Source organism: Pinus tabuliformis, chromosome 3_2 (assembly GCF_031772625.1).
Source record: "Pinus tabuliformis cultivar Carrire ecotype Pingquan chromosome 3_2, CPIR1, whole genome shotgun sequence".
NCBI classification, from domain to species: domain Eukaryota; kingdom Viridiplantae; phylum Streptophyta; class Pinopsida; order Pinales; family Pinaceae; genus Pinus; species Pinus tabuliformis.
The window spans coordinates 1,119,953,414-1,119,970,533 of NC_142302.1; positions in this window are offsets into that span (position 1 = coordinate 1,119,953,414).

Here is a 17,120-nt window from a genome sequence, read left to right on the forward strand (position 1 = left end):
CTCCTGAATTACATTCCAAACAGGTGACCTGGGGAAAATCATCATAACTTTCTCTCTGAGCATTGGATTGAAGTTTCGTAAGAAGGTATAGAAAGAGGACAAATTGTAGTTTCTTGTATATATTTTTTAAAGCCAAAGTTCGAAACAGGGACATGTGGCATGTCATACAAGTTCGCTCTACTGAACTAGTCTATAATCAGGTCACTGTGGGAGATTTGGCATAACTCTTCCTTGGAGAATCCAATTTGGATCAGACTGGTGGCATTGGAAAGAGGACACAGAGGACTACTCTAGGACGCAATTTCAAAACTAGATGATCTGAAATTACAGAGATACATCAGAGGAAATATCGAGCTCCTACAAAGTGAAAAGAGGTGTGTAAATTCTTTTAATTTTTGCTTAAGCTTGGTTTGAAAAATTATTTTGAAGGAATTCAAAGGGCATAGTAGAGAATTATTATTGGTAATTGATGCCCCAAGGAAAGAAAATGCAAAAACCTAGTAGGCAACCTGAAAGCTCTAGCATGACACATTAAGAAGAGGAAGAAATGCTACATGATATATCAAAATTACAAGACCAAGTGCAACAAATGTCACTCTCACAAAAGCTAACAGAATCTAAGATAAATGGTGTGGAATCTAAGATAAAGGGCGTGGAAGCTAAGATGGATGATTTGAAGATAGATTTGAAGACAAATTTGAAGAGAGACATGGCAGATTTGAAGAGAGATTTGAGAAATTTTCTACAAGAAATACTTACAAATGGTGAAAGGGTAGTAAAGGAAACTCATGATGCGAACAAAAGAAACGTTAATCATGATTTCATAGACTCTAATGTTGGATCGAAGACCCACCATATTCCAAAAATCGATATGAGGAATTTTGATGGCAAGGATCCCGCAACATGGATATTACAGATGGAGCAATTTTTCTATCTTAATAATGTGCAAAACACACAAAAGGTACATATTGCAACTTTATATTTAGAACCAAATCAGTTTGTATGGTATCAATGGCTTTTCTCTCGTAAACAAATTATCACTTGGGCAATTTTTACGGAAGAATTGACAACACATTATGAGGATACAAAAAGCAACACTTTTTTTAGCCAATTGATAAGTCTCAAACAAAAGGGTTCAACAATGGAGCACGTTGAAGAGTTCCAAAAAGTGAACGTAAGGGTAAAAAATATAGCATAGGATTGATGTGTTCATAAGGACTTTAAAGGATAATATCCAACATGATGTTCACCTTTGGGAACCTGATTCATTAGAGAAGGCACTTAGGTTAGCAAGAAAAATGGAAAGAAAAATTATGGAAACCAGGAAGCATAGCACTCACAACTATAAAGATGGAAGTGTTGTTGCCCCGAGTCTTCCACAACCTATAAGGTTGACACCACAACAATTAGAAGAAAAAAGAGAAAAAGGGCTTTGTTACAGTTGTGATAACAAATACACTAAAGGTCATAAATGTGCTGAGAAGAAATTATTCTACATAGATTATGAAGAGGAAGAAGAAAAGGAGCAAGAAAGGTCAAAAGAAGAGGATATACTCCAGGAACAAAGCCTAGATAAAGAAGAAATGAATCCGACCATATCTTGTAATGCATTGGCGGGAATTACCACTCCTCAAACCATCAAGATAGAAGGACAAATCAAGAAGAAAAAGGTAATAGTGTTGATTGATTCAGGAAGCACCCACAATTTTATTTATTGTAAGGTAGCAAAAGAATTGAATTGCTTCCTATATCTAGCACCAAAGTGCCAAGTGATGGTTGCGAATGGAGGAACAATAAATTGCTCTGGAAAGTGTCATAATATCAAGCTATCCATAGGAGAATATGTATTGACTAGCCCAATGCTTTCCATTCCAATGGGAGGTGTTGATGTTGTACTATGAGTCCAATGGCTACATTCCTTGGGTACAATAGCTTTTAATTTTCAAGAACTTTTCATGAAATTTTCTGCGGAAGGAAAGGAAGTTGAATTAAGGGGTATTGCAGTGAAACCGAGAAATATAAACAGCTCTAACGGTATGACAAAGCTTCTAAAAAAGGAAAAAAGAGGTGTAATTACGCAACTATGTTCGCTAGATGTTTCCACATCGAAATCATCTATTTCTTCAGATTTCCAAAAAGTCTTGGACAATAATTCCAAGGTATTTGAGACTCCCAAAGGTCTCCCACCTATTCATGATCATGATCATGCTATTCATTTGATTCCAGGAACTGTTCCTCCAAACATCAGGCCGTATAGATATCCCTATGCCCAAAAGAGTGAAATTGAACATATGGTTGCAGAAATGCTAGAGGCTGGTATAATTCAACCTAGTCAAAGTTCTTTCTTTGCTCCAGTAGTATTGGTGCACAAGAAGGATGGATCATGGCGCATGTGTCCAGATTATAGGGAGCTCAACAAGCTCACTATTAAAGATAAGTTTCCCATTCCTGTCATTGATGAATTACTAGATGAATTGCATGGATCAATTTACTTCACCAAGTTGGATCTTCGTTTAGGATATCATCAAATCAGAATGAAGACTGAAGACATTACGAAAACAACATTTAGAACTCATGAGGGTCATTATGAATTTTTGGGCATGCCTTTTGGCCTTACCAATGCACTTTCTACATTTCAAGGTTTGATGAATTCCATTTTCAAACCCTTCCTTAGAAAATTTGTGTTAGTATTTTTTGATGATATACTAATCTACAGCAAGTCTTGGAAGGATCATGTTGAACATGTTGACAGGGCGCTACAACTATTGGAGTAGAAACAATTATATGCAAAAAGATCCAAATGTTTCTTTGGAGTACAAGAGGTGGAATATCTGGGTCATATTGTATCTCATGAAGGAGTTAAGGTAGACCCTAGCAAAATTAAAGCCATTAAGGAATGGAAAATCCCCACATCCATAAAGCATTTGCGAGGATTTCTCGGGTTGACAGGGTATTATCGCAAGTTTGTTAAAAATTATGGGAGAATAGTAGCACCTCTAACAACATTATGCAAGAAAGATGCATTTTCATGGACTCCAGAAGCAACAAAGGCCTTTGAACATCTTAAAGAGGCAATGTGCTAAGCACCAGGCTTAGCTACACCGGACTTCACAAAAACCTTTATTGCGGAATGTGATGCTTCAGGAAATGGAATTGGTGTTGCTTTAATGCAAGATGAAAGACCCATTGCTTTTGAAAGTCATCCAATGAAGGGAAAGTTTTTACACAAAGCCATTTATGAGAAGGAAATGTTGGCAATACTACATGCACTTAAGAAATGGCGACCCTACCTAATGGGAAGACACTTCAAGGTAAAAACAAATCATGATAGCCTTAAATACTTTTTAGAACAAAGATTATCCTCTGAAGAGCAACAAAAGTGGGTCACAAAGATGTTGGGTTATGAATTTGAAATAATCTACAAAAAAGGGAAGCAAAATGTGGTGGCAGATGCACTCTCAAGAAAGGATGAGGATGTGGAAGCATTATTGTGCGCCATTTATATTATCCAACTCGGTAAACGAAGCAAGGGAGGAATGGAAGAATGATGAAGAAGTGTGGGCACTTAATCAAAAGTTACAACAAGGTTCCAATACATCTGATACATTTAGATGGAAAAATGATCCGTTATGGTACAAAGATCGCTTATACCTCTGTAAGAATTCCCAACTCAAACAAAAGATTCTTATGGAATTGCACACTTCTCCCTTAGGAGGGAACTTAGGATTTTTAAAAACTTACCACAGGGTTAAGAAGGAATTCTTTTGGGATGGCCTTAAATCCGATATTCAAAAGTTTGTGGCAGAATGTTTGGTTTGCCAACTAAATAATTTTTTTAAGACCCCGGGTCTATTACAACCTTTATCCATTCCAAGCCAATGTTGGGAGGAGGTTTCAATGGATTTTATCACAGGTTTACCCAAGTCTAAGGGAAAGAGTGTCATCATGGTGGTAGTTGACAGACTTACCAAGTATGCACACTTTTATGCATTATCACATCCATTTAAAGCCAGTACAGTTTCTACTGCATTTATGGAAACAATTCAAAAGCTACATTGAAACCCAAAGATTATTGTAAGTGACAGAGATCCCATTTTCACTGGAAATTTTTGGACAGAATTATTTTCTTGTCTCGGTACTCAGTTAGCTCATAGCTCATCTTATCATCCTCAATCTGATGGGAAAATTGAGATAGTAAACAAATGTTTGGAAGGATATCTTTGTTTCTTTGTATCTGATAAATAGACACAATGGGTCAAATGGTTGCCTCTGGCTGAATGGTGGTATAAGACTTTCTTCCATACAACAACAAAAATGACCCCATTTATGGCACTTTATGGATATCAACCACCATCCATCACATCATATTTAAGAGAAAATTCTAAGGTTCAAGCAGTGGAACATCACATCGAGCATCAACAACAAGTCCTCCAACTTTTAAAGGATAACCTCGTGTTGGCACATAATAGAATGAAACAACAAGCAGATCAACATCGCAACGAAAGAAGTTTTGATGTAGGTGATTGGGTATTCCTATGGCTACAACCATATAAACAAATGTCCCTCAAACAAGCCAAGAAAGATAATAAATTATCACCAAAGTATTACGGTCCGTACAAGGTGTTGCAAAAGATTGGTACTATGGCATACAAATTGGAGCTTCCTGCAGCTTCTCGAGTGCACCCAGTTTTCCTTGTTTCATGTTTAAAGAAGGTTATAGGCGACAAGCTCCCAGTTCAAACAATATTGCCAGAACTTGACAAGGAAGGAAAAATTATATTGGAACCGGAAGTAGTCACATAAACAAGAACTCAATAGCTACGAAATCGATCAATTTCAAAGTATCTCATCAAGTGGAAGAACTTATCCATTGAAGATTCCACATGGGAGGATTAGAATTTTATACAAAAGCATCCAGAACTACTCAAGCGTTAAGGACAACACTTTTTTGAAGAAGAGGGGCATGTTAGGTCCCTATAATACTAGTGATTACCCCATTACTATTGTAGTTATATCCCTTATTAATATTGTTGTGCCCCTATTGTCCCCATATTGTTATTACTGTGCCCCATAGAATTCCTCTATTGTTATTTTTGTGCCTTTATATTATTATTGTTAGGTCGGCTGGGTTATATTGTGACTCCTTAGACTCCTATATATAGAAAGGAGGTTTTGTCATTTGAATCATCAAAGAATCATTCATTTGTGTAATGTAAAGGAGGTTGCCCCTTCAAAGAGGCTGAATTCTAAGGCGTTGATCTATCTTTTCTATCTTTTTGTGAGCTGGTTTCATAACATTTGGTATCAGAGCTTTGGATTCTAGGGTTTCACTGCTCCAAATAGGTCATCGTGGAATTTTCGCCATAACTTTTTTTCTGCGATGTTTCAAAAGAGAAAAAAAAAACCCTTTTGATACGAAATTTCACTGAACATTGGGTCCAAATTTCAGAGCTTTTTGCGCTATATTTGCGGAGATATGATCTGAGGAAGTTGGTCTTTTTGCAGACTCCTGAATTACATTCCAAACATGTGACCTGGGGAAAATCGTCATAACTTTCTCTCTGAGCATTGGATTGAAGTTTTGTAAGAAGGTATAAAAAGAGGACGGACTGTAGTTTCTTGTATATATTTTTTAAAGCCAAAGGTCGAAACAGGAACACGTGGCATGTCATACAAGTTCGCTCTACTGAATTAGTCTATAATCAGGTCACTGTGGGAGATTTGGAATAACTCTTCCTTGGAGAATCCAATTTGGATTAGACTGGTGGCATTGGAAAGAGGACACAGAGGGCTACTGCAGTTCGCAATTTCAGAACTGGATGATATGAAATTACAGAGATACATCAGAGGCAATATCGCGCTCCTACAAAGCGAAAAAAGGTGTGTAAATTTCTTAATTTTTTGCTTAAGCTTGGTTTGAAAAATTATTTTGAAGGAATTCAAAGGGCATAGTAGAGAATTATTATTGGTAATTGATGCCTCGAGGATAGAAAATACAAACACGTAGTAAGCAAACTGAAAGCTCTGGCATGACTCATGAAGAAGAGTGTTATAGACATTTTTGTGCCTTACAGCTCTAAGCATGAAATGTCCATAAACCAAGGGCTCCTAAGTCCCTAAAAGTGTTGTTCTAACTCCTAAAGGAACAAGGTGAACAAATTACATCTTCTCCCAGAAGTTCTCCACCAGAAACTGCTCAGAACTAGTCAAATCAGGATCATTTCAGCTGCTCCACTAGCTAGTTGCGTTGCAAAGCACCCAAATACACTAGCTAGGTGCATTGCAACGCACCTAAATGCACTACCAGGGTGCGTTGAGCGGGAAATGACAAGTGGCAGAGTCATTCCACGAGGTGGAGAGACAATGGAAGCTTCCAGAATCTTCTCCAATGACACTTGCCTCACTGAATTCGACCAGGGATGAGTAAGAGGCTCTCAGTCTCCAAGTGGAAGCAAGAACTGACAGAGAGAAGCCACTAATCAATTCATGAGTTGACTCATCCTCTTTGCATACATCTATATATGGATCCCTCATCCAAGAGATCCAGAGGCTGGAATATTGTACATTGCAGAGAATTGTTGTTGGTTTTGAGATAGATATCAGAGTATTTGGTGATTTATGCTTTGTTGGACGTGAAGAAGGGGCTTCTCTGCTGGGAGGTTGATGCTGGATTAGGAATCATCGGTTGTAACTCCTCCTGGATCTTCTTGTTATATCAATAAAACTATTTGAGTTTCTCCTACATGCTTGTGTATCATTGATGTTTGTTACATTTGTATGTTTAGCTTAAATCTGATCCTAAGCTTTTTATGAGTATGAACCCATGTCTTTGTATAGTTTCCTTCTTCTGTGATCTTGCAGGTACTTGGTGAAGCTGGGAAAGTAAAGGAGCAGGTAGCTGGAAGTTGTCAAAGAGGAGAGAGATTGGATCAAAGGACTAGCGCAAGACACAGGTTGGTTCATCCTATTTCTCTTTGTTTATAGTTCATAAAGGAGAATACAAAAGTAGTTTTCTCTGTTTGTTTCTAAGGTCACTGTCACACCTTAGTGGGATAGGGTCGTTCTGAATAGACACTTTTCCCGTTAACAAAATGGCGACTCCGCTGGGGACGATTGTCTAGTTGGTTTGTTTGTGTTTCTCTTGTTGTTTATTTCATAAACTTAGAAGTAGCGAATCGAACTGCATTTGCCATTAACAAATGCAAAGTAGACATCTGTTGCTTCAATCCATTCATTGGATATGTTTATGATTTGAACAGCTGATTCACAAATGATCTGATTGCCCTTTGTGATAGCTCTTAGACCTTCTTTAAATCTACCCTCTGATTGTGCATTACTTATTGCTTTTACTCGGCCAAAAACCATAGATTAAACTGCAAACCGTGACCCAGAACCCGGATAGAATTCTCGTTTCTGCCCTAGCGCAGGTACTGTGAAGAGTTCCGGCATTTCAGCGCAGTTCCCGAGAGGGCAACCTGTGTTGCAATCCAGTTTCTCTGTGTAACAGGTGCGTTGATCAGCCTAGCCTTGTGCAGTTGAGGTTCTTTGCTTCATTTTTCCAGTTTTATCTCTGATTTTTGCAGCCTGTGATCAGTGTATGTGTCTGTTTAAAAACCTCTTTTCTTTGCTGATATTCCACCTCAGTTGTATAAAAGAAACTGTAGATGTTTTTTATGTGTTTGTTACGTCATTTACAGTTTTCCATTGCAAAAGTAGAATAGTCGTACTGTCATCCTTTGATTTAGATCTGTCGCAAGTGTCGATTTTGATCATAGGAGAAAGTTTATTTGCTGTTGATAGTCGATTATGCTTTTACTTTTGCCTTTGGCTTGAATTTGTCACTTTCTAGTGTCGAAACGAGTATTTACTTCAAAATCATAAAGTGTCGTAATCATCTCTACCTTTTGATTTCGAAAAGAAGCTTGTTTGTGTTTGTCACTTGAAAGCAAATTCAGATTTGTACAACAACTTTCTTTTTAGGCATCAGTATTAAGAAAGTGAAAAACAAAACACATGCATGTGCATTTGCATATTGGCAGTCTATTTGGCTTGATTTAGGAAAAGTGCATTTACAGTGTGCTCTTTGCTCTTTGCGAAAAGATTGTGTCTTTCTTTTCCCTTAGTAGCTAGGATTTTCATTGCTGAAAAGAGATAAAAGCTTGTTTATCATCTTTAGATTGCATTTTAGGAATTACATATACATCTCGTGGTGATCCCAAAAGGCAAACTTCATAAGAAAGATCAACCTAAAATAAATTCAATGAACTTAACAACGCTTTGTAACTTAACGCACAACATTTAGAGGTCTAGGCTAGAGACGTATTCCGGTGTCGTAAAGCCTGGTTACTGTTGTCCTCACTGATGGTTGGGTGATTCCTCCACTTTGAGACGATAAGTGCCAGTACGGACTTGTGCTCCCACGTACCGTCGAGTATATATTGGGAGACCCCTATAGGCATAAAACCTTTATCCATAGGAAGTCGTGTCGGCCGCCCTACTGATCGCAATGCACCGAACACAGCATTCGGGAAGATTGACTGCCATACCCTAAAAAATATTCTGCAGTTTTGTGATTGGTTTGGTAGTCCCTTTACCTAGACCTCCAGAGCAGTCCCTTTCGTTCCTTTTCAGACTCCTTAACGGAAAAGGTCCATCTAAGCACTTGTCACTTCAGGCTCATTAAAAATCGAAGGAGACTAGAGTCATCTTTTGTTTTTTCTCGACTCTTAAAAATTGAAAAAACAAGTTGTGTTAGAGCGTCTAAAATTTATTTTAAACGGAATAATCATCACCATTCCCTCGTTGGTCTTCGAAGTTAGTCTCTTTTCATCGCAAGTTCTTGTAGAATCGCTAGAAAATCTTTTGGATAGACTAGATATGTCTGAACAACTGTCGACATCTAGGACTGTGGCATCCGACGCAGCAGCGGCAGAGCCTCCTACTGCTACTCCAACGATGTTCGATGGTATATCATCTGTCCCGGCAAGTTATCAACAACAAGCCGGAGTCCAATCAGGGACTGTTTCGACGACATGGTCAGTTCCTATTTCTTCATCCGGATTATCATCTGGTATTTCTTATGTTGAAACTCAAAAAATCGATCCAATGTGTCTTCAAAGGCCAATATACCCTTTAAGTACTGGATTTCCACCATATGGAGGGCAGTATGCCTTTTCATTGTTCTCTCCCGGAGAACAACCATATGGGAGTTTACAACAAAGTTCAGGTCAAACTGGAATTACATCCAGCGGTTGGGTACCAATACTGCCTCAGCAACCAAGGGTTGCATATTCAATGCAACCAGTCCACCCTGTGTCGAATATTCCCACTATACCTGGTATGGTGATTGCGTCGCAAGTACAAGCGCTGCCTGTTGTATGTCAACCCCAAGTTTCTTAGGTTGCAATACAACAACCTCTTGTCTCGACAACTCAATCACAACCTCAGGTTAGTGCCTCCTTATCTGGAGCGACTCAGGCTCAAACAAGTACTATGACTCCTCATCTTGGTCAATCATCCAGTATTGGACAACAGCAAATGGTCCAACAACCAGGGCTGGTTCAATCTCAACAACCACAATTCCAGCAATCATATCAAGGACCTGAGCAACGAGTCTTTGTAAGTAATGGGCAACTGCATTTCCAAAGCGGTTATCAACAACCATATTATAATGGTTATGCCCATCAACCTTGTCAAAGTTGCCAGCATCAAATACATTATGCTGGTATGCAAAGACCCACTGCTCAGGCGATTCCATCTTATCCTGGGTATGCTTCGCCTAACCTGAATCAACAGTTTCCCTTTGTAGCAACTCTAGAATTACCAGATCTAAACCGGCTGATGAATGATCCAATTGCTTATGCCGCTTGGTGGCCAGCGATTCCGCATAAACTTCCATCAGATATTCCTAAATTTAATGGAAATCCGGGTGAAGATCCGTCAAATCATGTGATGACCTTTCATCTATGGTGTTCATCAAACACCCTCAACGATGATTCGATTAGGCTTCGCCTTTTTCAGAGGACGTTAACTGGTCTGGCAGCAAAATGGTATATCGAATTGTCTAGAGCTTCATTCGACAACTTCAGTACCCTAGCCACAACCTTTTTAACCCATTTTCAATTACCGATAAGGTATGAAACGGGAACGGAACTCCTTACCAACTTCAAACAAACGACGGCCACTCACATATCTGATCATATACATGAGTGGCGACGTCGTCGTAGAATGGTAAAAACGTATGTTCCTGATTAGCTTTTAGCTGAATGGTTTATCAAGTCATTACTACCTTCCATCACGAAAGATGTGGCAAAAGGGGGAGTCGTCACAGAAGAGCAAGTTATCGCTCGTGCGCAATATTTGGACTTTATTTACACTCAGTCTGGCACGCTCTACGATAAAATACCTGACGCCCCTAGACCGGAATTCTCAGTTCCTCCTCCTCCTAAATCAAACAATGACTCTCATGCCATCGATGGCGTGATTGGCACGACAGACACGAAATCGACAAAGGCTACATCTAAAAATGCCTGTAAGATTTCTAGTCAAAATGCAAATGAGGAACTTCTTGCCTCGGAAGTAAATGTCATGTCGACTGACAAGGGAAAACAACTGAAGCAACCAGGGGGCAAGAAGAAAAAGAAAGGGAGAAAAAGGAAGCAGGATGAGTCATCTCCTGAAAAGCCTTCTACAAACCCTTCTGGGCAAAGGAAACCCCCTGCAGGGTGTCATATATGCGATGAGGATCATCGGACGAGAGATTGTCCACATAAAGCTGAAGTTAAGAAACTCTTTAAGAGTTCAAAAACCTCAGCAGTATTGACTGATCCGTTTCCAAGCCCGGGAACCAAACTGGTTGCTAATCAAAATGCTTCCCGATCCCAAGTGCTTATGTTGTCTATCTCAAAGCAGCAAAATGATGCTTTGGCAAGGAATAAAGATTACGGGAATCCACAAGTGTCGAATAATAAGGCTAATGAACAACCTAGTAGTTCGACAACAACTTTGACCAAAGTTGTGCCACCCATCATTCCTGAACAAATGATAAAGTCGCCAAAGGGAGTAGTGCACAAATCGACATTTAATCCTCATGCAAAAATAGCACAGAATTATAATATAATAGAGGACCTGGCCCAATCGTCGTCCGCTATGTCGACACTTGAGGTACCGCAAAATTGCCTCTCCCAAGAGCAAGCTTTATTATCAGCAATAGGTGGGATTGACCCAATGGATTCCAAACTTGTGGCCTTTGATCATAAAGGATATGACCCTCAGTTACCAGCTCAACTAGCTTTCCTTATTCAAGTGAAAGCCCTCAACAAAACTGTTCATCGAACAATTATTGATGAGGGGGCATCTACATGCATTATGTCGATGAGTTGCTGGAAAACTTTAGGATCTCCAACCTTGTCGCGATCTTCGACGACATTAAAAGCATTCGACGGAAGGACATATACACCATATGGTATCCTAAGTAACTTGAAAGTTGAACTAGGAGGGAAAACAGTAGAAATTGATGTTGAAGTAATCGACGGAAACCTTGATTACAACATCCTATTGGGAAGACCCTGGATATATGCCATGGCCGCAGTTGTGTCGACCTACTTCAGGAAGATTGCATTTCCCTTCCAAGGAGGAATTACAATCGTCGACCAACAAACATTTCTCCCCAACAGTCCACAAGTTACGGGAAGCATTCCAATGATCCATGGAAGCAATCATTCGCTCCAAAATATCGGAGTAGGTCTCCTAAAAGACCCTGCCATAATGGGTACTTTTTCCCTACCGCCTCCGAGTAATCTGGCGGAAGTGGCCACAGTGGAATATGAAACCTTCTATATCTAATGAATTTGGACTCCGAGGACAGTTCTTATCTCGTGTCGACCTCGTTAAAAAATGAAACAAGGAGTCATGAGGAAAGTTCTTTTACTGTATCAACCTCATTAAAAAATGAAACAAACCCCCTTTCCAAATCTCAAAGGTAAACCTTCATTCCAACCACTGAGTTGAATGCAATGAAGCTTGGGGGGCATGCACCTCGATTTGCGTTATTATGCTGGGGGCATGCGAACTTATGCACCTCGATTTGCGTTATTATGCTGGGGGCATGCAAACTTCATCGAGCAGTTTTAGCGCATAGTTCAAGCTCGTTAAAAAATAAACATAAGATATGAGCAAATGTTTCCACCCGCGTTCAAGCTCGTTAAAAAATTAACTATTTTCCGGTAAATAACCACCGTAAATGAAGCATTTCAGCCATTAAAGCCTTGGTCGTGTTTGCACCGTCACCTCCACTTTTCCATTGGCCGATCATTCACCTCCATTTGATTGTTTACCCATTTTGAAGAACAGCTGCGAAGAGTGATTTCACTAGCCATCCTTGTGACACTGCCGTGATTGGAAAATTCCAAACCTTACCTGGAATCAGCTGGTACCCATTTTATCACTCGTTCCTCAAAAGACGAGTCTTCTTTAAGCTCTTTTCAACTGACTCGTAAAATATGAAAAGATTGCCGAGTTTTGGCCTTCCAGCTCGTTAAAGCGACCGGAAGTGCTATCCTTCCTCTAGATTTTAATCTTTTTGGACCTGAGGGATTATTGCACAAAAAGATCGAGCGCTTGTTTTGTTCGGCTCGTTAAAACGATCGAAAATCCATCCCTTCTGTATTGTTTTATACTTTTTTGGACTTAAGGGATTAGATGACGAAAAAGGAATTTCGGAGTTACCTTTACGTACCTTTTCAAACTCTCTAAAAATGAAAAGGACTGAGTTATCTTTGTCGTTAGACTTGTTAAAAAGATTAATAGCGACAAACTTGTCTTTAGACGAGAACGAGTTTCACTATCGCTAGGCTCGTTAAAACATAGCGATGGGTTTGCCCGAAGGGAAAATTATAGAACAAGCATATGTTATCCTCCTCAAGCTTGACAAAAATAAAGAGGTGCTGGTCAGCAATGACTGGGGAAAAATTGGGAAGAAAACTCAAAGAAACTTTATTGGTAGCAAGTCGCTCTTGAACATGACACTTCCACTCCGTGCCTGAGTCGGGTTGGGTTGTTTCATTCACCGGTCACATCGCCATGGTCTTGCCATACCATCCACATTTGGGGTAAATGCTACCAATCCATCACATAAGTGTCGCCGACATGTTCAAGAGAAGTCATCCAGAGAAGTCACCTGTGTCTCGTCCACTACCATACATCATACTTCATTCTTTCATGACCGCCGCCCTGAACCATATATCATCAGATCGTTTTCACCTCCATCAAAATCATTTGCTCCGTTCCGTGTCATTGATGTGGGATTCATTAAGGCCCTCCTTTGACGGATCACTTCTTGTCGACATCAGCTCATTATCCAAGAAGTTGATCTAGGAACACCCCGTTCAGTACTTTGAAGCTTGCATGCCTCAATGGCAAGTTTCTCACTTCCGGTGACAGGTATACATCAATGACCTTCGACCGAAAGATTTTGCGTGGTGTTCGACGCCAAGTCCTTTATTCACACCACGTGAATTGTACTGCAGTACCTTGAGGGTCATTATCATTATCGATGATTCCTCTCGCGCTTCTTAACAGTTTACATCATTGACTGGTAATCAAGCGATGTCTTTCCATGTTCGACTTCAAAACATCTCTCACATGGATCGAGTTGTACTTCGAGTGAAGATCGGACGAGATTGAAGACCCCGGATCTAGTTTCATCCATCCGGGCTTTGATATATATTCAGGAAAATAAAGACATTGAAATGTACAGCATTGCAGCACAGATAATCATCCTACCAAAAGGATGATGGCTCTATCAGAACCATCAGTCTACCATCAGACGATTGTCTGTCCTATGTACATGAAAATGAATTTATAAAATCTGAGCATGGGAATGCCCACCTCAGCTAGATCATGAAAACAGTATGAAGATAATGTATTGTATTGTATCTTATTACAAGTCTCCTCCCAGCATTGAAAGAACTTTGGATCCTCCTAATAAAGCATTTCACCCGATAAACGGCCTCATACTTTAGGGGGCAACTGTTATAGACATTTTTGTGCCTTACAACTCTAAGCATGAAATGTCCATAAACCAAGGGCTCCTAAGTCCCTAAAAGTGTTGTTCTAACTCCTAAAGGAACAAGGTCAACAAATTACAGCTTCTCCCAGAAGTTCTCCACCAAAAACTGCTCAGAACTAGTCAAATCAGGATCATTTCAGCTGCTCCACTAGCTAGTTGCGTTGCAAAGCACCCAAATACACTAGCTAGGTGCGTTGCAACGCACCTAAATGCACTACCAGGGTGCGTTGAGCGGGAAATGACAAGTGGCAGAGTCATTCCACGAGGTGGAGAGACAATGGAAGCTTCCAGAATCTTCTCCAATGACACTTGCCTCACTGAATTCGACCAGGGATGAGTAAGAGGCTCTCAGTCTCCAAGTGGAAGCAAGAATTGACAGAGAGAAGCCACTAATCAATTCATGAGCTGACTCATCCTCTTTGCATACATCTATATATGGATCCCTCATCCAAGGGATCCAGAGGCTGGAATATTGTACATTGCAGAGAATTGCTGTTGGTTTTGAGATAGATATCAGAGTATTGGGTGATTTATGCTTTGTTGGACGTGAAGAAGGGGCTTCTCTGCTGGGAGGTTGATGCTGGATCAGGAATCATCGGTTGTAACTCCTCCTGGATCTTCTTGTTATATCAATAAAACTATTTGAGTTTCTCCTACATGCTTGTGTATCATTGATGTTTGTTACATTTGTATGTTTAGCTTAAATCTGATCCTAAGCTTTTTATGAGTATGAACCCATGTCTTTTTATAGTTTCCTTCTTCTGTGATCTTGCAGGTACTTGGTGAAGCTGGGCAAGTAAAGGAGCAGCTAGCTGGAAGCTGTCAAAGAGGGGAGAGATTGGATCAAAGGACTAGCGCAAGACACAGGTTGGTTCATCCTATTTCTCTTTGTTTATAGTTCATAAAGGAGAATACAAAAGTAGTTTTCTCTGTTTGTTTCTAAGGTCACTGTCACACCTTAGTGGGATAGGGTCGTTCTGAATAGACACTTTTCCCGTTAACAAAAAGGAAGAAACGCTACATGATATATCAAAATTACTAGACCAAGTGCAACAAATGTCACTCTCACAAAAGCTAATAGAAGCTAAGATAAATGGCATGGAATCTAAGATAGAGGGTGTGGAAGCTAAGATGGATTATTTGAAGATAGATTTGAAGACATATTTGAAGAGAGACATGGCGGATTTGAAGACAGATTTGAAGGCAGACATGGCATATTTGAATACAGATTTGAGAAATTTTCTACAAGAAATACTTACAAATGGTGAAAGGGTAGTAAAGGAAACTCATGATGCGAACAAAAGAAATGTTAATCATGATTTCATAGACTCTAATGTTGGATCGAAGACCCACCATATTCAAAAAATCGATATGAGGAAGTTTCATGGCAAGGATCCTGCAACATGGGTATTATAGATGGAGCAATTTTTCAATCTCAGTAATGTGCAAAACACACAAAAGGTACGTATTGCAACTTTATATTTGGAACCAAATCAGTTTGTATGGTATCAATGGCTTTGCTCTCGTAAACAAATTATCACTTGGGCAATTTTTACGGAAGAATTGACAGCACATTATGAGGATACAAAAAGCAACACTTTTTTTAGCCAATTGATAAGTCTCAAACAAAAGGGTTCAATAATGGAGCACATTGAAGAGTTCCAAAAATTGAACATAAGGGTAAAAAATATTCCAGAGGAGCATAGGATTGACGTGTTCATAGGGACTTTAAAGAATAATGTCCAACATGATGTTCGCCTTTGGGAACCTGATTCATTAGAGAAGGCATTCAGGTTAGCAAGAAAAATGAAAAGCAAAATTATGGCAACCAGGAAGCATACCACTCACAACTATAAAGACGGAAGTGTTGTTTCCCCGAGTCTTCCACAACCTATAAGGTTGACACCACAACAATTGGAAGAAAAAAGAGCAAAAGGGCTTTGTTACAGTTGTGATAGCAAATACACTAAAGGTCATAAGTGTGCTGAGAAGAAATTATTCTACATAGATTGTGAAGAGGAAGAAGAAAAGGAGCAAGAAAGGTCAAAAGAAGAGGATATACTCCAAGAACAAAGCCTAGATAAAGAAGAAATGAATCCGAACATATCTTGTAATGCATTGGTGGGAATTACCACTCCCCAAACCATCAAGATAGAAGGACAAATCAAGAAGAAAAAGGTAATAGTGTTGATTGATTCAGGAAGTACCCACAATTTTATTCATTGTAAGGTAGCAAAAGAATTGAATTGCTTCCTATATCCAGCACCAGAGTGCCAAGTGATGGTTGCGAATGGAGGAACAATAAATTGCTATGGAAAGTGCCATAATATCAAGCTATCTATGGGAGAATATGTATTGACTAGCCCAATGCTTTCCATTCCAATGGGAGGTGTTGATGTTGTACTAGGAGTCCAATGGCTACAATCCTTGCATACAATAGCTTTTTATTTTCAAGAACTTTTCATGAAATTTTCTGCGGAAGGAAAGGATGTTGAATTAAGGGGTATTGCAGGGAAACCGAGAAAGACAATCAGATCTAATGGTATGACAAAGCTTCTAAAACAAGAACAAAGAGGTGTAATTACACAATTATGTTCGTTAGATGTTTCCACATCGAAATCATCTATTTCTTCAGATCTCCAAAAAGTCTTGGACAATAATTCCAAGGTATTTGAGACTCCCAAAGGTCTCCCACCTATTAATGATCATGATCATGCTATTCATCTGATTCCAGGAAGTGTTCCTCCAAACATCAGGCCGTACAGATATCCCTATGCCCAAAAGAGTGAAATTGAACGTATGGTTGCAGAAATGCTAGAGGCTGGTATAATTCAACCTAGTCAAAGTTCTTTCTCTGCTCCAGTAGTATTGGTGCACAAGAAGGATGGATCATGGCGCATGTGTCCGGATTATAGGGAGCTCAACAAGCTCACTATTAAAGATAAGTTTCCCATTCCTATCATTAATGAATTACTAGATGAATTGCATGGATCAATTTACTTCACCAAGTTCGATCTTCGTTCCGGATATCATCAAATCAGAATGAAGACTG